Source organism: Dreissena polymorpha, chromosome 1 (assembly GCF_020536995.1).
Source record: "Dreissena polymorpha isolate Duluth1 chromosome 1, UMN_Dpol_1.0, whole genome shotgun sequence".
In the NCBI taxonomy this organism is placed as follows: Eukaryota; Metazoa; Mollusca; class Bivalvia; order Myida; family Dreissenidae; genus Dreissena; species Dreissena polymorpha.
Genome location: NC_068355.1, coordinates 204,244,367 through 204,269,240, shown reverse-complemented (window position 1 = coordinate 204,269,240; position 24,874 = coordinate 204,244,367). Strand labels below are relative to the sequence as shown.

The following is a 24,874-nucleotide window of genomic DNA, read 5'->3' as shown; positions in this document are numbered from 1 at the left end:
ACTGGTATACTAATAGTACATATATGCGGATGATATTGGTACAAAGAACATGAAACAGTCGATTATCCATACATGTTCACTATAAAAGACAAAAAAAAACCTGAACAGTCATGTCGTCGAAGCGAAAAATAACTAGTTTCTTTTTGCCCACAGATTGACATAACAATACGAAATATAAAGCAAAGTTAACCGTTGAGTTGAGAGAAAAAAAAAACGGAAATTAAATTCTTCCACAAAAACAGTTAAAAAGTGGGAAAAGAACTTCATATATAACACCAAAACTTGTGGTTGATGTCATATTTTATTTAGTTTTAATAGTACTAAACTAATGTCCAAACTTGCTCTATGTTTCCAGCAAAATTTGCGAGAATGTTTTTGATTTTGCGAGCTGGTATTTAAGCTGCTCGCAATGTTTTGCTAGTAGAAAGAAAAGTTAAATTCGAGCCCTGGGTAGGTAAGATATTTATAAAACTATTCTTTCTCGGTTTCATATTGAAAAATACAGAATGTATATGCAACTGGTCGGCGTTGGAACAGGCTCATTACGTGAAAAAAAACGCGTGAATTTATATTTTAGGATACATGTATTAACTGACCAGTGCCTAGAAGACAGTAGATAGCGACGATGCCGCAGTCAAAACATATCCATACATGTACAAACAAATCCTATTACAAATGCTCGTTCACGTTTTGACAACTCGTTTTCTCGTCTTCAGGCACACGTTATTCGGTTTTCCAAAGATATGTTCACATTGGCACTGCAATCGACGTTTCCGCGAAGGTCCTGTCAAATCTCCTCTGCGCATCAAGCTGTTCCAAAACAGAGAACTGCATCAGCACCCACAACAACAAAGCGACCTTTACCTGCAGCCTGTTCGATTCCTTGACATTCCATCCAAGAGACGTCGAAAATGACACCATTATTGTCAACAGTATTGCCATAACAGAGAATTCAAGGGAAAAGTTGTTCGGGACATAAACCGTCAATTTTTCTGTCGTGTGTTTCAAAGCCACGTTTAGCAAATTGCAAACATCACTATATTCAACAAAACAAATGCGATAACCGTATCTATCACCAATATACATACAAATTAGCTGTACAAACAGAAGACACACCTTACTATATCACACGTTCCTACAAGTAATGGCAATTGGTTATTTTCAAACCCGTCAGACACAAGACACAAGCCATTGATTCAGTACAAAACATTGCAGACACACAAAGAAAACTAATTTAAAATTCAGTCACCGCCGTAAGAAACGTCAAACTCGGTCAGCAGCTGGAGCGTGCGCGTCGCGACTGAGGCGAGAGTCGTCCGCAGAAGATCTACTCACTTGTGCGGGTGACTATGCTAATCCAGCTGAATCCGTCACCCTCGAGCCGGACGTCTTCCACACTGCTGGGATTGCTGTCTTCTCCAAGATGCAGCGGACTTGTCACCCGCTGTTTATCGTCGAGAGTTCGCCGGCCCGGACCTGCCAGAGGTCCCGTCTGAAGAGGGCCGGGGACGGCGGGACAGCGAGACCACCAGTGTGGGGGACATACAGGACGGACCTGGGTCTGTGCTCTGCGCGGGGGGAACCCAAGAACATCGAGGGGGTGGCTTTGAAGAGGGACCCCGGGGCAGCGGTACCTAGTGCGCTCAACGCACTGGGAAAACTGTCTCGGGGATGAAGACGACGGCCGTAGACGGCAAGTGGGCCATAAAGGCGGAGCTGTGTGCTGCAGTCCTTTGGCGGTGCTACGTTCAGACATGAATTTGTCTTGAGATTGTCTATCTACCAGTGCACATTGAGGTCTCATTGGCCACCGTGCACTGGTCTATTTGGATCTAAATTATATATTTGGCGAATACCCGGAAAAACAGAGGTAAATTTGACCTACTTTGGCTCAAAATTAAACTTTCTCCCATGAAAGGTCACAGGGGCAGGTCGGACTATAAAGACCTCGTGAAGAGGCCGGTAGGACCTGTCAATAAACTCTGATTCACACTCTCAGTTCAATTCCCGTTTTTGGCAGCATGTGAGTTTGGTTGGTTGTCACCATACCGTACAGGTGGGGTTTCCTACTGCCCCCCCTCAAAAAAACAAAGAAACAACAACAAAAAACACAAAAAATAACAACACAAAACCACACCAGAAATGAAAAAATATTAATCCTGACTTATAAATAAAGATAAAATAGACGTTCTATGCTTTTAAAGTTAAAACAAAAGTTTAAGTACTGTTTTATTATTTTCCTTCGTGAGAACACATCATGTGTCCTCACATGTTTTACATGTATTATGTATTTCTTCGTGATCAAAACATATGGTTTGTTGATTGTTGATTAAAGCCACACACTTTGCCTCTGACCATAAATGAAATTCTTGTTAATCAATACATATAGATGCAATTTGAAAATGTGCAAAATTGTCATTAAATCTAAAGCCTAGTTAGCAAGTTATTTATAATTTTTCAAACTGTACCGCTTTTAAAACCGAAAGTAGGATTTCTAGACGTATACGTCCATTTCGACAAACGCGATTATTTTTAAGTTTTAAAACGCAAAAAGACGGATTTCTACCTTGTAACCACCAGATATACTGTAATTGGCATAGATAAAATTAAATATATTGCCTAGTTAGCAAGTAATTTATTATTTTTCAAACGGTTCCGCTTTTAAAACAAACCGAAAGTAGGATTTCCAGACGTATACGTCCATTTCGACAAACGCGATTACTTTTAAGTTTTAAAACGCAACAAAATATGGATTTATACCTTGTAATCATCGGATATATTCTAATTGACATAGATAAAATTAAATATATAGCCTAGTTAGTAAGTAATTCATTACTTTTTAACCGTACCGCTTTTAAAACCAAAAGTAGGATTTCAAGACGTATACGTCCATTCCGACAAACGCGATTATTTTTAAGGTTTTAAGCGCAAAAAAGACCGATTTCTACTTTGTAACCACCAGATATATTCTAATTGGCATAGATAAAATATGTTTCTTATTTATACTTACATTTACTGTGCCAAATAAGTTGTTTGGCTTTGAGACGCAGTTTTTTCCACATATTCAAATAACACTGTATCATCCGCGTCATGCGAAAATCGGTCTTATGGCATATGCGGCCAGAGTAGCTCAAGCCAAGCCTGTGCACTTTCCCATCAATTGCTACGCTTTCCGCTTTAAAAAAGGCACGCAAGGTTTGATAAAAACTCCATAGTAGTTTATTCAGTATTCATATTCTTACAAGACTGCGATTGCGCAGGCCTGGCTGAAGCTACGTTGGGATCATATTGCATAAGATCAATTTTTGCATGACCCGTGTACAAATCTCATTGCGTCTTATAAATAGAACATCTAAGCACAATACTTTCCAATAGAAAAGTGAATTCACCTTGTGTTGTTTATAGCAAACTGGCAAATGTCCGTAGACTATTTTGACTTGCATAAGTCACACATGTGTGGTTAGATAATTAAACGATTTTCCTTCTACATGTATCATGGGCACTCTAGTATTAGGTAGTTCTGTCTCACAATACAAGACAAATGGCATTTACCGATAGGTTTTCCTAAATGTCTTTCCCTAAAATGTGTGTTATTTGATATATTGAAAACAATACTGTGTTATCAACAGAGAGTAGTCTGCATTTGCAAATTTTGCTTTGACCACTAGCATGCAGCTATTCTGGCGACATGACTTCGTCAGCATCAAATTGCATCACAGAAGTTATCAAATTTTAGAATTTACCAGCATGATTTAGTAAAATTATTATGTATGACGACGTCTCAATAACGTCTCTGTCACCATGATAAAAAGTGTGCAAACGTCTTAGTGGTGTCTTTTCTTAAAGCGATTTCCTTAACGTTACGTCAAGTTTATACTGAATGCAAAGACGATGGTGTGCTCAAGTCTTAATCCAGCCATTGTTACCATTTTCACGTTAGAGACCCCTGTGACATTGACACTACCCGAGAAATCCAAAATCAAATGATATTAAACCTCCGCGAACATCAATCACAATGTGAAATTTGAGAGCTCTTAACGGAATATTTCATAAGATATTGACTGTAGACCAATGTCGACCAAAGTATGACGGCGAACTAATGGACGGATAGGCCAAACTCAATATGTGTCCCCTAGTTTCAATAGGGGAGCCAATATAGTACTAATACAACGGTTCATAGTATTTTTTATTTGAACTCGCAACACTTTTCCACAGTACAATACTATTCCTATTTAAATGAGATAAGTTGTGCAGGAGCAGACTTTGATCAGCAAAAACACATCACTAACATAAACATGTATATCTCTTTAAGTCACATAAACTATATTTTTTCCATAACAAATTCAATGTTTAAGCAATAACTTCTACACAAAATAAATGCAACATAACCATAGCATTTCTAAAAGATAATTCTGATCCAAATTAATTAAAAAAGATAGTTCATGCATATCGAATGCATGACATATCTTGCGTGGAGTTCTGTCTTACATTGTTTAACATACATCTTTTCACAGATACTCTGCAGTTAAATGTTTTCTGCCATCTTTCAAAATGTCAACATTAAGTTTCTAACCTTCAAGCAAACAATGTTTTCCCTTCCGCACATTCAAAGAAATATTCACAAATAAAGTCATGGGAAGTGCCCATATAAAAAATCAATAAATAGTGCTGATTTATTAAGAGCGCAAAGCATTGCACAACTGAAATATTTAGTATAATGCGACCTCTACGGAATAAACATTGGTTATTAATGATGGAGAAAAACAACATGAGTTGTGTAATGTGCTTTGTCTAAACCATACACCGACAATGCATGTTGGCGAGAATATAGACACTTCAATTGAATTAGCTAGACAATACAATGTGTGAAACTTAAATTAACAGATAACCTGGTTATAGTTTAGATAAATATTTTAACATTATTAAAATACTCTTTGCAGTAATTTAAGGACTATGAAGAGATAAGTAAGACATAGGCACACACAAATATGCAATACATAAGAGTCTTTAATCAATACACGGACTCTAGATTACACGGATATGAAACGGGACCGTTAAGCCAAATATCTTGTTGTGTCTAAGTCACGTGACCGTGTCGTATCTGTCGATCTTTTATCGAAGCGCCGATGTTATACATTTGATGTACCCACTCCCGTATTTTGTTAATTATAGTTTCATTTCTAGGCCGATTTTGACAAATTAGATATCATTAGAAAGCTTACGTAATGTAGTTTTCAGATATATAAATATATATTAAGTTTTTCTTCTGATTTTGGCAGCTCGGCGAGTTATAACTTTAACTTTTGCAAATATCATACCGTTTTGGAGTTTTAGAATCTAGATTTACGGTTGACATGTTCGTACTTTATAACGATTTGTAGCGTTTATATTTGGAGTTCAGTTTTATAAATAACATATTGCTTAGGAGAATAGAATTCTGTATATGATAGAAAAAAAAATTGGTTTAAAAATGAAAACAAGTAAGGAATGAAGGCGGAAATAAGTAGCGCGCGGTCCTAACGAACCGAACTGATGGCGATTATGCTTTTGTTTAGATACCGGCCATTGAATTTACTTTGCCACGATTATTATATTTTTTATGGAATATATTGAAATATTTTGTTCTAGAGACATATCCATAAAGCTAAGTATTAATGAAGCTTAATAAATTTACGATTTCAGCTCTTGATTATAACACAGAAAGGGTGTTAATTTTATGATGAAACAGCGTATACAAATGTATAGCGGACCCTCTTGATATTTTTCGGATTTGCATACTTCAAATATAATGGGTGTCAAAACATTCATCGTTTGTTGTTTATTATCAAAAAGGTAATTATGTAAAATTATATGAAAGGTTATTAACCATAAATTATCAATTAATTAAAATTATTTAAAGATTCTTGAAAATCACGGTCAACTGTCTATGCATGTATATTGAAATATCTTTACAAGTTCACAGAGTTATAAATATATAGAATTCTAAATTAAAACTCTGTATTATTTGTATTTTTCGGAAAGATTATTTAACCCCGTTGTGGTCAAATGAGAATGCTGTTTTTAATTATGTTGTTCCGTACACTACCATACACTCTTTATAGGACTACGAAATGACGGATTTTTTTTACCGGTACCCGCTAAATACGTTAAATGTTAAGTATTAGATTTTTTAAATGTTTAAAATGTACATGTATAGGTATTAATCACTTATAAATATTGTGATTTAGCTGGCTGACATCTATACAGTATTTAGTTTATGGCAATCTGTATGGGCAGATGACTATAAATGTTTTCAATACGCTACATATCTTATAAACGCAAAATTGAGTATTTGGCGTTACATTACTCCAAGAAATGACCACTAATACCACGAGAAGACATGGATGTATCATAAAAAGTGTAATCTGACCAGACATTGCCACCTGTGGTTAGGGACCAATATACAAGTATAGGTCCCTGCTGTGGCGTATGACACCATAGTGTTATTTAGTATTGGTCGGCACAGTTTCTGATCATAACGAGATAATTGGTTTGTGCTGAACACAGGGGCAATAAAACCACAGATCTATCAATAAACAATATTATTGAGATATCTTTTTTTTGAACACCGCGATAAAAATGCTCAAACCATGGACTCTAGATTACACGGATAAGAAACATGGCAACATTCTCAGAATCATCACTGCTATATGTGTAATCAGATAACAATTCGTCTAAAAATAATTTATATATTTTAGTTGAAGACGATGTACTGTTGTTTAAGTCTGAATAAACTATCTGTCTGCCTGTCTAAATCCAAGCCGTCATCGTCCCGGTGAAAAAAAATCTGATTTTCAATAGTTGGACATGATGCCCTGATGTCAAAATACGAAATGACCCGCGTAACACCGACCGTGATTTTCAAGAATCTTTAATAAATTGATAATTTAAGGTAAATAACATTTCAAATAATTATACATAATTATCTTGTTGATAATAAACAGCAAACGATGATTGTTTTTGACACCCATTTTATTTCAAGTATGCATGCAAAGCCGAATAATATCGAGAGGGTCCGCTATATACGCTGTTTCATCATAAATTTTACACCCTTTCTGTGTTATAAACAAGAGCTGAAATCGTTAATTTATTAAGATTCATTTATAATAAGCTTTATTGATATGTTTCGTGAACAAAATACTACAATATATTCCATAAAACATATAATAAGATGGCAAAAGAAATTCAATGGCCGGTTTCTAAACAAAAGCATAATCGCCAAGACCGTAGCATCAGTTCCGAACGTTAGGAACGCGCGCTACATTTTCCCGCCTTCATTCCTTAATTACTTTCGTTTTTAAACAATTTTTTTTTCTATCGTATACAGAATTCTATTCTCCTAAGCAAGATGTAATTTTTAAAACTGAACTCCAAATATAAACGCTACAAATTGGTATTAAGTACGAACATGTCAACCGTAAATCTAGATTCCAAAACTCCAAAACGGTATGATATTTGCAAAAGTTAAAGTTATAACTCGCCGGGCTGTCGAAATCAGAAGAAAAACTTAATATATATTGATATATCTGTTTACTACGTAACGTAAGCTTTCTAATGATATATAATTTGTCAAAATCGGCCGAGAAATGAAACTATAATTTAACAAAAGACGTGAGTGGGTACATCAAAATGTATAACCTCGGCGCTTCGCTGTACGCTAATCGTAAAAGATCGATAGCCACAACACGTTAAAACGCGCGGTGGTAAAACATAAAATGTGTATTTCTTGTGTTTAACTCGCTATAAATCCATTAATAACAACGGGAATATACTAAAAGTTATATTTTTTTGAAAGAGGAATTAATAAGCAACAAGATAACGTATAAACCAATAAAATCGGAGGAATAGTTTTTGCATAAGATTGAATTTACTACCGTAAGGGTCAAATACTCGATTCATCTCCTGTCAATATACACTCCGTGATCAATATGACGTACACAAGCAATTTAAAAAAGGCATCTAAGAAGTTTATATACACCCTATATTTACGAATGCACAATGCTTATTTGGAATAGATGACAATATTAACACATTATTGTAAAAATTGCATCCAAGAGTATTAATTAAGTTCAATACTAATATGATTGTATGGTAACAATTGTTTGTTATGCATTCAAAGTAACGCAAAATGTAATTTTATTTTCTATGTAATCAATATGATTTATTTGAAACATTTCATAGACAGACAGACAGACAGACAGTTTATTTCAATCCAATAAGGCATTTAAGCCCACGAGGACATATATACAATACAAGTGTTGACGAACAGTGTAGACTAAAATACAAAATTTTAACAAAAGTTGTAGTTGTATGTTTCCAACATTTGGAGAAGATCGCTTTGAGAACAATATTTCAAAAAGCATACATGCAAGATAATTCTGGAACGTTTTCTAAGCATTTCTCAGCATTTAACCAATCTATTTTAAGATATAATACAATATTTTTTATCTTAGAGGTTTCTTCAATCCGATTACTGGATGATATTCTATTAACAATGTAGAAACATAGAAATTTGCTTTTAAAATGTAGCATACATTTATCCTAATTTGTTTCGTACTATCAAATATCATCATATAAGCATTGTAGTATGTTGTTTAAAGGAAGCATTTTCGGGCTGTATTCTAAACATATGCATCGATTTAACACACGACATAATATACACATTTACATAAGTATGCCATATAACACCACTTTATCCTGCATTAAATGGTTTCTCTACATCGGCCTCTTCGGATATGTTTATAAATTTAGTTCAATTTTACTATTACGAAAAACAAGTAAAATAACCAATCGCAAAGAAACCTTTGAATACAAAAATTTTAATATAGTTTAATTATTAAACATGTATGAGTTATATATCTATCACACTGTAACACTGAGTATCATATTGTACCATAGCTATTAATTCATTAAACAGACGTATATTAGTTTAGTAAGTATTCCACAAAATCCCAATACAAACTGATGGCTGAGAATAAAGAGTGTCATATTTTTAATAACTGTATGAATGTACTTGTTATGTTGAGAGATGAACAAAAGCATTATCTAACAACGGATACAACTTTGTTTTTCAAGCAACAACATCCCTATATCTTACATACAAAGAGAGACAATTCAATTATTGACAAGTGTTAGCATGTTAAATCACTCTCGCTTGATTTGCAATTGACTGATTTCCAAGTTGAATATATTAATTTTTCTTAAGATAATGCAAAACAAAGTTAAACCAATCTTTCAATAGTTGTTGACTTTATTTAATGAAACGCAGTACATATACTAATAACAAGATGTTCCTTTTGCCTAAAGCATAATTTATTAGCCTCTTCAGAATGTGTTGTTCTGTATCATTAAGAAAGTTTTAAATGAGCATTCCCACAAGCAATGTTTGTTTTTATTATCTGGCATCTAAAAGATGTACAGGATGAAAATTGTTTGTACAAATACATGTTAACAGCGAAAATCAAAATGGCAATAATAAACGCATGATTTTCATTAACAATACAATCATTTCGCAATCGCTCTATATACAAATGACAAATGTACTGACCGATATACACATTGATCACGAATTCTTGGTCAGGTTAATCTGGTCGTCTAAATGTCTATACACAAACATTTAAGGCATAATTAATTTTACAAAAACAAAAAATAATTATCATAACTTTAGACATTATTCCCACATCCTATATTTTCGTTTTTAAATGCTCAGTTTTAAAACATATAAAGCATTTTAAGCAACAAAAAAGTCATTCTTAAATCATGTTCAAGCAAATTAATAAATAACTGGTAGTAAATACAGAATAGACAATTTAAGGAAGATTAAATGATTTTGTCTAAAATCAATCAATATTGTCTTGAAATACTAAGATAATAAACAATATTCTTGACAAAAACACCTGACACCAATGGGCACACTTAAGAGTATCAAAGCCTTAGCATTAAAATTATCCACCTGTCTAAACAATGTGTGTAACTACCACCTCTATATTACATGTTAAGCCAAAAAAAAAACCTGAAGCATGTCTCATTACATGAAAAGAATACATTTTCTTTCAATTTTGTCAAAGTTACCAGCATCATTTAAACAGCTTTGACAAATGTTAAAATCAATATTCATAGACATATATATATATTTTCCTTAACATTTCCAAAATAAAATTTCATAATACAGACAATGTAATTGGATAGACTTGCTAATTTTGCTCTTAAAATGATATTGCTCATTATTGCTTTTATCAAGAAATCTTAATCTTATTATACTGATTATTTAAATATAGTTCATAAAAGCCTTTTACATAAAATGACTATCAGCATCATAGTTCCAATAAAACATAAACTATTGTTTTCTTTTAACACAACTTGGATGGTCACATAAAAACATGGCTGGCTACAAGACTGTCTGGATTTCCACTTTTTGTTGTGATTTGTCATTATGCGACTTCTGTCTGCATCAATGCATAAATTTTCCACCTGTCCCAATTTCAAAGATGAGACCTTCAATTGTACATGTTCACACCGGACACGGGGTATGTAGAGACCTTCAATTGTACATGTTCACACCGGACACGGGGTATGTAGAGACCTTCAATTGTACATGTTCACACCGGACATGGGGTACGTAGAGACCTTCAATTGTACATGTTCACACCAGACATGGGGTATGTACAGACCTTTAATTGTACATGTTCACACCAGACATGTGGTATGTAGAGACCTTCAATTGTACATGTTTACACCAGACATGGGGTATATAGAGACATTCAAGTGTACATGTTCACACCAGACATGGGGTATGTAGAGATCTTCAGTTGTACATGTTCACACCAGACATGGGGTATGTAGAGACCTTCAATTGTACATGTTCACACCAGACATGGAGTATGTAGAGACCTTCAATTGTATATGTTCACACCAGATATGGGGTATGCAGAGACCTTCAAATGCACATGTTCACACCAGACATGGGGTATGCAAAGACCTTCAATTGTACATGTTCACACAAGACATGGAGTATGTAGAGACCTTCAATTGTACATGTTCACACCAGACATGGAGTATGTAGAGACCTTCAATTGTACATGTTCACACCAGACATGGAGTATGTAGAGACCTTCAATTGTACATGTTCACACCAGACATGGGGTATGTAGAGACCTTCAATTGTATATGTTCACACCAGACATGGAGTATGTAGAGACCTTCAATTGTATATGTTCACACCAGACATGAGGTATGTAGAGACCTTCAATTGTACATGTTCACACCAGACATGAGGTATGTACAGACCTTCAATTGTACATGTTCACACCAGACATGGAGTATGTAGAGACCTTCAATTGTACATGTTCACACCAGACATGGAGTATGTAGAGATCTTCAATTGTATATGTTCACACCAGACATGGAGTATGTAGAGACCTTCAATTGTACATGTTCACACCAGACACGGGGTATGTAGAGACAAGCACATCTTAAACAGCCTTTATATCTCTGAGCTTTTTCGGTATGGGGTTAATATGATAACAACGGTAGCAGCAGGCTGTCCTTCTGATTTGCTGGTTTGATTTCGTCAAGGTACGTCTGAAAAAAGAAAGATTCATAACAGTTAATGTCAGTTGTTCATTGTATGTGTTACGGATGATAAACAAGAACAAAAATAGCACTTTTATACATTGAGTTACATGAAAAGTTAATCATAACCACTTTATTACCAACTAACTATAAATCTTACCATCAATCAGGAAATATGGGTTGATATTCGAGAAACATACATTTCTTCCATTGGAAAAATATCACCTTATCATTTATAACAATAAGACAGGGCCAACTAGCCAATAGCAAATGAAACGTGCTGGAGAAAAGTTTTACTGAGATGTATGTGTGAGGTAGGCAAAAGGCAACCGATGCAACCACAATTTACTTTTAACTGAAAACTTCACTACTATAAAATAAATGAACCAATACTAGAGCTTTGTCACGGACGTGACAAAACCCCCACATGCCGCATTGACACAGGTTATTTTTCATGTTGTCTTCACAAAAAAGCGCACACCATGATCAATGTTTAAAACGCACTAAGTGACCCCGTGACCTAGTTTTTGACCCGGCAAGGCCCATGTTCGAACTTGAACTAAACATCATATAGCTTCAACTTCTGACAAAGTTTGGTGAAGCTCTGATGAAAACTACTTGAACAACTAAAAACTAATAATAATGCTGTAATACGTGATCAAAACGAAATATTAAAACACTGCCAAATTTTATGAGAATCTTTATAAAAAAGACAACAATATAGATATAAACATCATGAACGTTTCCATACCAATATCTGCAATAAAATAAACCCAGAACAAACGCAAAATGAACAAAGATACCTATCAGAGTATGAATGCGCTAAAGCACTGCTAGACATGAAAAACAATAAAAGTCCAGGATCAGATGGCATATCTGCAGAATTTTACAAAATATTTTGGAATTATATTAAGCAATATGTCGTTAATTCTCTTAACTATTCTTTAGACACCAATAATCTAACAGAGTTGCAAAAACAAAGCATAATTACTTTACTACCTAAGACCGCAAAGGACACCCTTTTGATCGATAACTGGAGGCCCATATCGCTTTTTAACGTTGATTACAAAATAGCTACAAAATCCATTGCCAATCGTATAAAACCTCTTTTAAATAATATAACCAGTGTAAATCAAACAGGATTTATCAAAGGAAGATATAATGGCGAAAATGTAAGACTTTTGCATGAAATTATTGAACTAATGGATGAAAGTAACGAAAACGGTCTCCTATTTTTTCCGATATAATAAAGCCTTCGACAGTATGGATCATGGGATTATGTTTAAATGCCTCGCCATTTCAGATTTAGTGAGCACACCTTACAGTGGGTAATGCTATTTTATAAAGATGCAACATCACGCGTTACAAATAATTGTAATCTTTCAGCTTTTTAGGAAATACGAAAATTTACGAAATAACAGAAAATACAAAAGCTTGCAAAATGGTATATAAAGCACTTGGGGTAGTACGCAAACTTTAACATAGCTTTATCAATAATACATTCTAAGTATATAAGGGGCAATATTTCTGTCAAAATACTTGATACAGTTGTCTGCTCTTGTTTATAGGTTGGGGTCATGTTGGTAAACAAGTATGCAAAATATGAAAGCAATATGTCAAGGAAAAATTGGGGTAGTACGAAAACGTTAACATTTGCACGCTAATGGAAACGCCGACATCGGGGTGAGTAGGATAGCTCCACAATATATTTTTCATATATAATAGTCGAGCTAAAAATGGAATAAAAAAAGAAAACTACTTGAATAAGAGAGCGGACACCATGCTTAATTTTTAAAAAGTACTAGACATCATGCTCAATTTTCAAAACGCACTTAGTGACCCCGTGACCTAGTTTTGACCCGGCATGACCCACATTCGAACTTGACCTAGACATCATCTGACCAAGTTTGGTGAAGATCGGATGAAAACAACTTGAATTAGAAAGCGGACACTTAATACGGACTGACCGACGGACCGACCGACCGACAGACTAGCTCACACACGACCAAAAAAACCCACAGCTGGATTGAAAGATGTATTGACACACAATGTTAAATCTACATGCACCCACCAATCTCTGAAAGTAAGGCCATGAAAAAGGAAAACTAACCCAAGGTTCGCTCTGCATGATGTTCATAGACTGAGGGTTGTGGAGCATGGGAATCTCATAATCTGCAGACGATGACTGCAAATGCTCCTGGGACATACTCATTGCTCTGCAACCCAGGTTTTCTGGAATAAAAGTAAATCATGCATCAAACAAAACAAATTCAAAGCAATACTAGCGTTTTCAAGGACAACCCCAACTGATTTCAACCCAACAAAACGTTTGTCAGTGCCTCGACCTATCATATCAACAAGGTAATGTCAAAAGATTTAACTAAAGCGATGTTCTAGAGTTGTAAAGCATGTTGAAACTGAATGCATTCAATGCATTGAGGCTAAAATCAATAGAGAGAGAGAACATTAGTTCATTTTGGTTTATCACAAAACTTTATTTAAAGAATGTTTAAATAAAAACAAGAGCTCCGCGGTCTGAGACAGATGCCTCCCAAAACAGAGCCTTGACACACATCACTCAATTCCTTGATGACATATCGAATTGATACCAATTTAACACTTAATGTCACAGTGACCTTGACCTTTGAACTAGTGACCCAAATTTCAATAGACATCATCTACTGTCTAAGACCGATGTACATGTGAGGTCTCAAGTCCATTGGTAAATTTTTTATTCATTGGAAACGATTCTCACACTAATTGTGACAGTGACTTTGACCTTTAACCTGGTGACCCCAATTTCAATAGGGCACATCTACCGTCCATGGTCAGTGTACATGTGAAGTATCGAGCCAATAGGTCAATTTGTTGACGATTGATTGATCGGAAAAGAATTTTCGCATGTATTGTGACATTGATCTTTGACCTAGCGACCCCATTTTCGATAGGGGTCATCTACTGTCCAAGGCAAATGTATATGTGAAGTATCAAGCCTATTGGTCAATTTGCTGACGAGTTATTGATCAGATCATTTTCACAATTATTTTGACAGTGACCTTGACCTTTGAACAAGTGACCCCAATTTCAATAGAGGTCATCTACTGTCCAAGACCAATTCACATGTGAAGTATGAAGCCAATATATCAATTCGTTGAGGAGTTAGTTATAGGAAATCAACTGGTCTACCAACACACGAACGACAGACCGGCAAACATCCCGCAAAATAATATACCCCCTCTTCTTTGAAGGGGCATAAAATACACGTGGCGGGTTAACAAGAAATGGTTTAAATATACTTGTTCTAGAAAAAGTGTTATACATTTATGAAGATTTACCAAATGCAACACTTTTTTATGTTTTAGTACAATAACAAAAACTAAAGTGAGAACAGTTAAAAAGTAATTTACTTGAGTTTTATTTTGAAATCACTTGAATTTACAGGGTATACATTTACGCACTGTTATTTTTTAAAGACAAAATTAACATTGAATACATTGATATAGTGACTCATCTGAGAATACGCCAAAGACAAGTGCAAGTATGACAGCTTGTTTATTGCAGTAGACATGTGCACAGGTCGGTACTGGATTAGTCTCTTTATAGGCAGGACTCTATTTCTAATAGGGGTCAGATGCAAAGTCGTATACACACTTTTTTAAATTGCATCCTTACAAACTGACAAAAAGTATGGTGGAAAAAACGTGTCAGAATAAGTGCACTGTTGTATATTAATTTAATATTTTAAATTGATTTACGACAAACACAATGTCCTATTGATATTCAACACACATTTGCATTTTTTAGAAAAACAAGAGCTTGTCACAATAGTGACATGTGTTTGCGTGTATGACAACATTTGTTTTAGAGAGTAGAAAAATATTTGTAAAACATGGCACCTGTGCCATCAATTTATATTTCAAGGATCAATTAGTTATATAGTGTTTGAGATATGCTGTAGAGAATAAAATAAAAGGAAATAAAAGAAAGTGAGGTAATTAAAGAAGAGGACTATAAAAAGTTACTGTTCTTTGTCACTGTATTTTTCCTTAAACTCATCTATTTATTTTACAGTGAATTCTTCGTTGTTCAAATTAAAATATTATTGTAAATAAGATAAAGGGAGATATTAAAAATTGAAAAGCTAAAATATGTACTATAACATTTAATTAAATGTAATTAAATAATATAAATAAATAAAATATAATATAATTTATTTTTTTTTTTTAAATAAATGAGATAATTAAAAAACTACGGCCAAAAGAGTTATGGTTCATGTTCACTGCACTTCTCCTAATCGACATCTGTTTATATTTCTAGTTTCAAGTAAATCCCTTCAGTAGATTTAGAGTAATGCTCCCCAGAAAAATTTACTTTTAAATAAAATAAAGGGAGGTAATTCAAAAACTAAGGTAGATAAATCATGGTTCTTAGTAAGTGCACTTCTCCTACTTGCCATCTGTTTATTTTTTTAAAGTTTCAAGTTAATCCCTTCAGTAGATTCAGAGTTATGCTCCGGACAAAAAATTACTTTGAAATTAAATACAGGGGGATAATTCCAAAAAAAGTAGATAGAGTTATGGTTCTTAGTCACTGCACTTCTGCTACTTGCCATCTGTTTATATTTCAAGTTTTACGTAAATCCCTTCAGGAAATTAAGAGTTATGCTCCGGACAAAAAATTACTTTAATATTAAATAAAGGAAGATAATTCAAAATCTTAGGTAGATATAGTTCTGGTTCTTAGTCACTGCACTTTCCCTTCTTGCCATCTGTTTATATTTCAAGTTTAAAGTAAATCCCTTCAGTAGATTTAGAGTTATGCTCCGGACAAAAATTTACTTTAAAATTATATAAAAGGGGAGATAATTAAAAAACCTAGGTAGACAGAGTTATGGTTCTTGGTCACTGCAATTGTCCTAGTTGCCATCGGAGTTATGCTCTGGACAAAGTTTCGGACGGAAGGACGGATGCACAGACACACAGACGGACGGACAGACGAACGGATACTAATACTATTAAAATAATTTACTGGCTGACTGATGTTGAACACAAATATTGTTATAATTGTTCTCATATTTTTACTTCAGTGAATAATATTAAATCTATATTTAAACTACATACATATATATTCTTACCTAACTAAATCATATAATAATTAGGTTTAAAATAAACCCATACATACCAGATAAGGTAAGCCGCTGGAAACTCTCGTATTGTGTATTGGCCTCCACTGCTGAAGTGAGGACACTCATTTCGTCATTGCAGTCTCGGATGTCCTATTGTGAAGTCATCTTGTTTATTGAAAATGATATACACTATTTTAAGGGAAATGTTTAAAGATATAGTCCTGTCCTGTTTTTTTCTTTCTGTAGAAATTCCGTGAGTGATTGAGCAATATTTAAATGAAAATGTTAATACAGATAGATGGTTCTGTTGATGCCCTGTTGTTGATGTCATTTTGACAAATACAAACATGTAAAAAATACAAATTTAAAGGTAAATGTTAATAAATTTACTTAGTGATGCCCTGTTCTGCAGTCATTTTGTTTACAAATACAGATGGAACAATATAAAATAGCTTGATCATCGAGTTTTCAATATCATTTTTCAAACATTATTAAAACCACATCAACACAGTTTATTGAATAACCTACAGTAATAAATATACAAAATTAAAAAAAGAAAATCATAAAAGCTGCCTTCTTTTAGGTTCTAAACTGAGATTATTAATATTATTATGTATCAAAAGAAGTAAAAGCAATTTACAATAACATACTGCAAAATATTGGTATACACTGTGTAGTTATATGTAGCCACTTTTAAATGTGCTTTAGTTATGTCATGCGGGTCAGTCAAAGTACTCATAAAATCTGTGAACAAGTACCTTTTAAACCTTACATGTTCTTACTGCAGTGACTATCTAAGCCCAAGTGACCTTATACCTGACCATTAGGTGTGTACAAGGGCAAGGTCACAGTCCCGTTGGAGGTTTTCATCGCAAGGCACCGGGTGGTTTTGGGCGACCCTCAACCTGGTAAGTAAAAGAATGGCAGAGTGATTAAATCAAACAATAAATCAAAGCATAGTCAACATATTACTAGGCCGTTACTCCTCCCATTGGCCATTCTGTATTACATGGTGTAATGTAAACAAACACTCCTTATTAAATTAAAATGCTTATTATCTAAATAAATTTATATTCATAAACATCATATTTATTGATTTCCACTGATGTATATTGCTTAACTTACGTTTTTGTCATTGTATTTGTATAATATTATTGTTCATTGATTCTCATTTATTTAATAAATCCGCCATTTCACATTACGTTCATTGGTATATATTTTACTTTAACGCTCGTCACTTGTCAGTGACGTCATGCCTGAAAAAGTATAAATAGCGGATTCGAAAGTAAACAAGTTTCAGTTTGGAATACAGATTTACACGAAAAACATCCGGTTAGATAGATTATTTACACAAGAAAAAGATTATGATACAGAATAAGATGCAGGTACGAATATTTTATTATTGATTGTATATGATATTTTTTGGATACATGCTTTTGTTGTAATAAAAATAATAATGAAACTGAAATTGAAAGTAAAATTAGAAATTTTGAATGAACCCTTTGTTTTATTTTGTTATACGGCATAACAATATCGATATGCTTAAATATGTTTGGAAATGAATTTTTGATAATGACTAAAAATTATAAAGAAATTCATACTTTAATTTGTGCATGAATACTTGTATTAGCTACCTTTCATATGCGTCAGTGTTGTTCATGTATTGTTTCATATACAATTAAGATCATACACAGGAATCAGCAAATATCTTCTTAAAATCCATTTGTTTTATTAAAACAATCCATGTTGAGTGGACTTTGCAACAGACCGTGGCAAATAGGAAGCTCAAACGTGGATGACAAATTACTTTACTGCTGCTTTGGCGACGTGGCTTGGTCGTAAGGATACTGCTAGACACTGACCAAGATCAGTTTAAAGACAAACATACATGTATTCTGGAGTATTGGTCATTTTCAAAATGATTGTTCCTTCATCGAACACTATTGATTACAAGTTATACGAATGCTTTATTCTTTTCTTTAAACAAAAATATTCACACAACTTTACACAACTGTGGGCACAATGTTAGTTATTAACCCTGAATAGAATATAAGTTACACAGCCTCTGAATTCCCATGTGTGGTGAGATACAGTGTTTTTAATTTGATCTTGTGCAAAAGTGACTTGACCAATGATAATTTAGGGCTTTGTCACAAGATGACCATCTACCAATCAAAGCAAGACTTCATGGGGATCAAACAACTGAAGTATCAATTTAATCCTGTGAGAAATGTAGATGTCGTTTGATAAAATCTTTTTACATTATATGCAGACAAAACGCTCATTTTACTGACCAACTACATGTAATGGTGGATGATTTCATCGCTAGGCACTGAACGTTGCGGGGTGACCCTTAACCTGGTTAGGAAAAGAGAGGCAAAGTGATAAAAATCAAACAATAAATTAAAGCAAAGTAAAAAATATCGATATACTTAGATATGTGTTGCAACTAATGTTTGCAAATAAATTAAATTATCAAGAAATTCATACTTTAGTTTGTGCATTAATACTTGTATTAGCTTTCATGCATATGCATCAGTGTTGTTGATGAAAGTGCATTAAAAAAGTACGATCTTACACGAGAATCAGTAATTATGCTCTATAACTCCATTAGGTTTTATTAAAACAATCCATATTGTGACAACGTTGCTGAAAACTGTTACAACTAGGTAGCTCAAACGTGTAAGACAGCTTACTAGACTGCTACTGTTGTTTTTGCTGCTGCGTCGACGTGGCTTGGTACTGCAAAACACTTAACAAGATAAGCTAAAAGACAAATGCTTGGCAATTTGTCAAAATGCAACATAATATTTCACAATGGCTCCTTCATGAACATGATTGATTACAAGGGATGCAAGTGACTATGCTTTATTTGTTTTTAGACACTACTATTCAAACAACTTTGCGCAACTGTGGACACAATGTTAGTTATAACCCAGAATTGCATATAGGTTACAGCGCAAATGTGGGCAAAATGTTAGTTAAAACCCTGATTAGAATATAAGTTTCATATCTTCTGATTTCCCATGTATGGTGAGATACTGAAAGTAAAATAATACTGGGTAAAAGAGTGACTTGGCCAATGAAACGATGGGGCTTTGCATGCAAAAAAAATCACCACTTATCACTTACTGTTCAATGGTTTCATACAATTTAAGTTCCAATTTAATCCTTTGAGAAATTTAGATTTGATACAAATCTTTTTATAATATATGCAAAAAATGCCGCATTGACTAAACAACTAACAGAAAATTGACTCCAATATACCCTCTACAAAACGTGGTTTGTGGAGTCTTATTATCATTAATTCACATCAATTGCTGTGAGATTGAGATGTTTAGAAATAAGTAAGGCCACATGGTGCATCATGAACCTGCGTCCAAGGCTGAGGCTATTGCTGGAGACCTGAGTAGTACCGGTTTGACATTCAGCCTGGAATCTCATTTCACTTAAGGGTCACATATGGCGCAGTCGCACTCAGCGAGGTTTTCAGGAAGGGTGTCCTCTGAAATCAAATATCAACGAAGTGAATATCTAGTTGCATCAGCAGAAGGTCATTCTTATATTTACTGCAATGTCCAACCTTGACAACAAGTCACCATTTGACATTAAATTAGGCACAGTATAAAGAAGTGAAACTCCAGCTGCTGGAGTAGTATTGAATTATTATTATAAACAATTAGAAGGTCCTTTATTTAAGGCAAGTGACAGATTGCCCAAACAGTACAAAACAGCACAATACAAAACAACATAAACAGAAATAAGAATAAAGCTGGGGTCACCGCCTAGGAACGGTCAATGCAAAGCATTGGGGTTTTAACGGGTTTTGGAGCGCTCAACCTCACACTTGGCCCAGCAATATTTATAATACATTTAAGTGTAAATAAAATTTAACCTCATAGCATTGTAACTCAAATTAAACAATAATAAAAGGGAATTAAAAAGCATTCAATTTAATTACCATTTAATTACTCAATGGTATTGAAGATGCCAGAGCAACAGAGTTACAACTTTTTGAGGAACGATGTAATGAAACTATGAACAAGTGTCATCTACATTCCTTCTTTATAGAAAAAGATTTAAAAATATAGCATCCACACAGGCCATAAACTATTCAAGACAATATAACACGGTTTTGCAATGTGACAGTACACTTAAAACTGTATAAACTGTCAGGAAAATTACGCCGATTGCATAAATTCTGATGGCATTTATGCTCAGACAAGTAGCATTTTTTCAGGCAGTTCATACACACACAAAAATTAAGAACGAGAATGCCAACAAAATACACCCAGTTACAAGACTGGTTTACATGGATCGTGAGTACATTGGCACACATGTTTACTGGTCATTTTTTCTTCATTAAACAAGTACAGAGAATCTGGCTTGTTACTAAACTTGTACACGATATTCTGCCCACAAACATAATTGACAACTTTCATGAAGATTCAACTTAAATTGCCTTGAAATAGTGACCAGATGTAATAGTGGGTGCCAACTGCCCAACAGCCAACATGCAGCTGCTGCTGGTTGATCTATTATACATGTACCTTGCAGGAATAACCAGGCTAATCAGGGACAACACTTTCCGCTTTTATAGAATTTTTGTTTTAAAGAAATATGTTCTTAGCAAAATCCAGTTTAGGCGGTAAGTGGTGTCCCTGATTGGAGTCAACCTGTTTCCCAGTGCAAGGCTCATATATGATTTTAAAGCTTCTATTACTCTTATAATTACAACACAAAGTGAACATAATCTGTTATATCTAATCATTCAAACGGGTCGTTTCTGTTTTAATTTTTGATGAATGGCTTGGTGTAAACATTGAACTCACTTTGCCATAGACAAAAGTAACCAAACAATGCTGAGGTTGGCATAAAAGACAATTTTGTAACTCGTGAATGAAATTAAAAACAAATGATGAATTTGCCTTGTTTTCAATTATGGAACATTTAAATTGCTTTAGAGCAAAATCGTTACATATAAGGGTGTTTTATTTTCAGCTACTTAAAATACATACGGAATTGATTATGCTCTAAATCAATCTAAATGTTCCATAATTGAAAACAATTTTAATGGTAGCTATAGATGTTCAATTTAAAATACAAATTTGAGGGTCAAGCTTGAGCCTTATGCATTTTCTTCACATGTCTATATACAATACAATAGTTTGTGGCTGAACCCTTAAACTTATATAAGATAAACTGGTCAATAAATTGAAGAGCAGAAACCCCAGTTTGCATAGGGTTTAACCTTATTTGTTAAAACTTGATTCCATCTAAAGTATTAGGCAATGCCACAATGACCCCTTTTGCGATGGGAAGAGGAATTACCTATTGAGACGTACTGGTTGTGTTGTAGTTGGGGAACACCGTTCTCTGGGCCTGAACTTGTGAGTATAAGGCCTCTGTGAACAGATAAAAGGACCTTAGCGCATCCTAGAAATGTGTCCCTGTAAACCAAATAATTCAATGCATTCTGGAATGTCATCAATTACATTGGATGTAAATCAAGTTTGTTTGAGTAAAAAAAGAAATACATTATGTTTGAAAACTCTTGATACAAGTGAGATATACACAAAACACTTCATACAAACATACAAACATAGACTACTATATACTGTACACTAGAGCCAAACATTTTTCATCCATCTGAAACCAATATTTATTAAGTGCACTTCAACAGCTATACAAATCAGTATGCACCCCCCTTTGCCATTTCAAGGCAATTATGAATATTAACGATAACATAATGATTTTATTAAGTTAGCAGCCATGATAGAGATTTATTAATATATGAAAAGCACAAACTATTTTAATTGAAATTTGAAGTAGACAAGAGATGTGTTCGTCAGAAACACAATGCTCCTTATTGTGCTGCTTTCAAATAAAATTTCAATATATCATTTGGCAGGTTAAGAAATTATCTCCCTTTTAAAGCTTATTTCTTCCCTTGGATTGTATTTTTTTACTTTTGACCTTAAAGGATGACCTTGACCTTTCACCACTCAAAATGTGCAACTTCATGAGATACACATGCATGTCAAATATCAAGTTGCTAGCTTCAATATTGCAAAAATTATGGCCAATGTTTTCGGACGGACGGACAGACTGACTGAGGGACAGTTCAACTGCTATATGCCACCCTATAGGGGGCATAAAAACTGAACATTATACATGGTAAATGACAGTACCAATGTACCTTATGGATGAGGTAATCTCAGCTCCACAGCAGGAAAGTTTGGAGCCCAAGGTTTAGACTGGCTTCACCATGCAGATAGGACATGTTGAGCATTTGCCCCAAGGTCCTTGGCTAGGAAGTGTTGCTGGGCATCTGGGCCCAGCTGACCAGAGATCCTGTTTTTCAGCAGGGTACCGATCTATGATTGCTAGGAACTAGCTCTTAAAACAAAATTCTGCAATTTAAATAAATATTGAAAATAAATGAAGATAATAATGTTATAATGTGCAGAAGGCATAGAATAATTGTTTTACTTAAATTTAATAGAATTTAATAATTAAAGTGGATTTTTTTATTGCAAGGAAAAACTGTTGTTCAAGGGCTAAATTTCAGCAGAAAAATGGACACAACTTTGCCCTGACCTATGATTAAAACTGATATCAGATTAACTTTTATTTGCTATTTATTTACCAAGTTTGATAAATTTAAAATCAGAGAATTCACATTTTATGCTAGGAACTTTTCTTCAATCAGGCAGAAAAAGGACTGACGTTAAGTGAACTATATGAGCCTCATTCTCGGATAAATAGGACTTAATGTATGTGCAGTCTGCACAGGCTAATCTGGGATGACACTTTAATAGGGCTTAATGTATGTGCAGTCTGCACAGGCTAATCTGGGATGACACTTTAATAGGACTGAATGTAGGTGCAGTCTGCACAGGCTAATCTGGGATGACACTTTAATAGGACTTAATGTATGTGCAGTCTGCACAGGCTAATCTGGGATGACACTTTAATAGGGCTTAATGTATGCGCAGTCTGCACAGGCTAATCTGGGATGACACTTTAATAGGACTGAATGTAGGTGCAGTCTGCACAGGCTAATCTGGGATGACACTTTAATAGGACTGAATGTAGGTGCAGTCTGCACAGGCTAATCTGGGATGACACTTTAATAGGACTTGATGTATGCGCAGTCTGCACAGGCTAATCTGGGATGACACTTTAATAGGACTTAATGTATGCGCAGTCTGCACAGGCTAATCTGGGATGACACTTTAATAGGACTGAATGTAGGTGCAGTCTGCACAGGCTAATCTGGGATGACACTTTAATAGGACTGAATGTAGGTGCAGTCTGCACAGGCTAATCTGGGATGACACTTTAATAGGACTTGATGTATGCGCAGTCTGCACAGGCTAATCTGGGATGATACTTAATATAAAGAAGTGAAACTCCAGCGTCTGGAGCAGTATTGCATTCTCATTATATTCAATTAGTTGGTCCTTTATTTAAGACACAAAACAACATACACACATATAAGAATAAAGCTGGGAACTGTAAGTGCAAAGAATTGAGGGTTTAAACCAGTATTGGAACGCTCAACCTCACACTTGGCCCAGCAATATTCATGATATATATAAGTGTAAATAAAATTTAACCTCATAGCATTGTAACTCAAAATAAATTATAATAAAAGGGAATTTAAACGCATTCAATTTAATTACCATTTAGTTACTCAATGGTAGGAAAGAGACCAGAGTTTTTTGAGGAACCAACAATGACATGAAATTACCAACAAGAATCAACTACATCCCTTATTTTTAGAGAAAAGATTAAAGAATATAGCATCATAAAGTTAATATTTTACATAATTAAAGCACATACATTAAGCCCCATACCACAGAGCATCGCTCAAATAATACTTGTTGTTCTTGTTGCTCCTGCCTCTGCGACCAGGCAATAGAAAGAGAGTCCGGACGACGAAGTCACCACCCCAAACCCGGGAATTCCCGACTACTGTTGTTTAATGGCGTCAATGGCATACTGCTCTTCAGGCATAAGGTTCACATTATTCGAAAGCAACATATCGAGATCAGTCACATTAACAGACGAGTCTCGCAACACCTGCTCTATCTGTTGGATCAGATTGTTTACGTTCGAGCGACTCGTACGGAA

At 34.5% G+C, this 24,874-nt stretch overlaps 1 protein-coding gene across 1 annotated transcript in view; it reads right to left on the bottom strand.

The window, feature by feature from the left end:
• Positions 1-7,556: 7,556 nt before the first annotated feature.
• Positions 7,557-24,874, bottom strand: part of LOC127864706 (uncharacterized) — a 73,684-nt gene continuing 56,366 nt past the window's right edge. Inside the window, exons 14-26 of the mRNA XM_052404599.1 lie at positions 22,935-23,134; positions 22,067-22,185; positions 20,109-20,240; positions 19,432-19,477; positions 18,543-19,093; positions 17,494-17,640; positions 16,792-16,885; positions 13,721-13,842; positions 11,458-11,619; positions 10,886-11,237; positions 10,798-10,841; positions 10,622-10,709; positions 7,557-10,577 (exon numbers count right to left, since the gene is read on the bottom strand). The gene's annotated coding sequence lies outside the window, so the exon portion shown is untranslated. The remainder of the gene's footprint in view (positions 10,578-10,621; positions 10,710-10,797; positions 10,842-10,885; positions 11,238-11,457; positions 11,620-13,720; positions 13,843-16,791; positions 16,886-17,493; positions 17,641-18,542; positions 19,094-19,431; positions 19,478-20,108; positions 20,241-22,066; positions 22,186-22,934; positions 23,135-24,874) is intronic.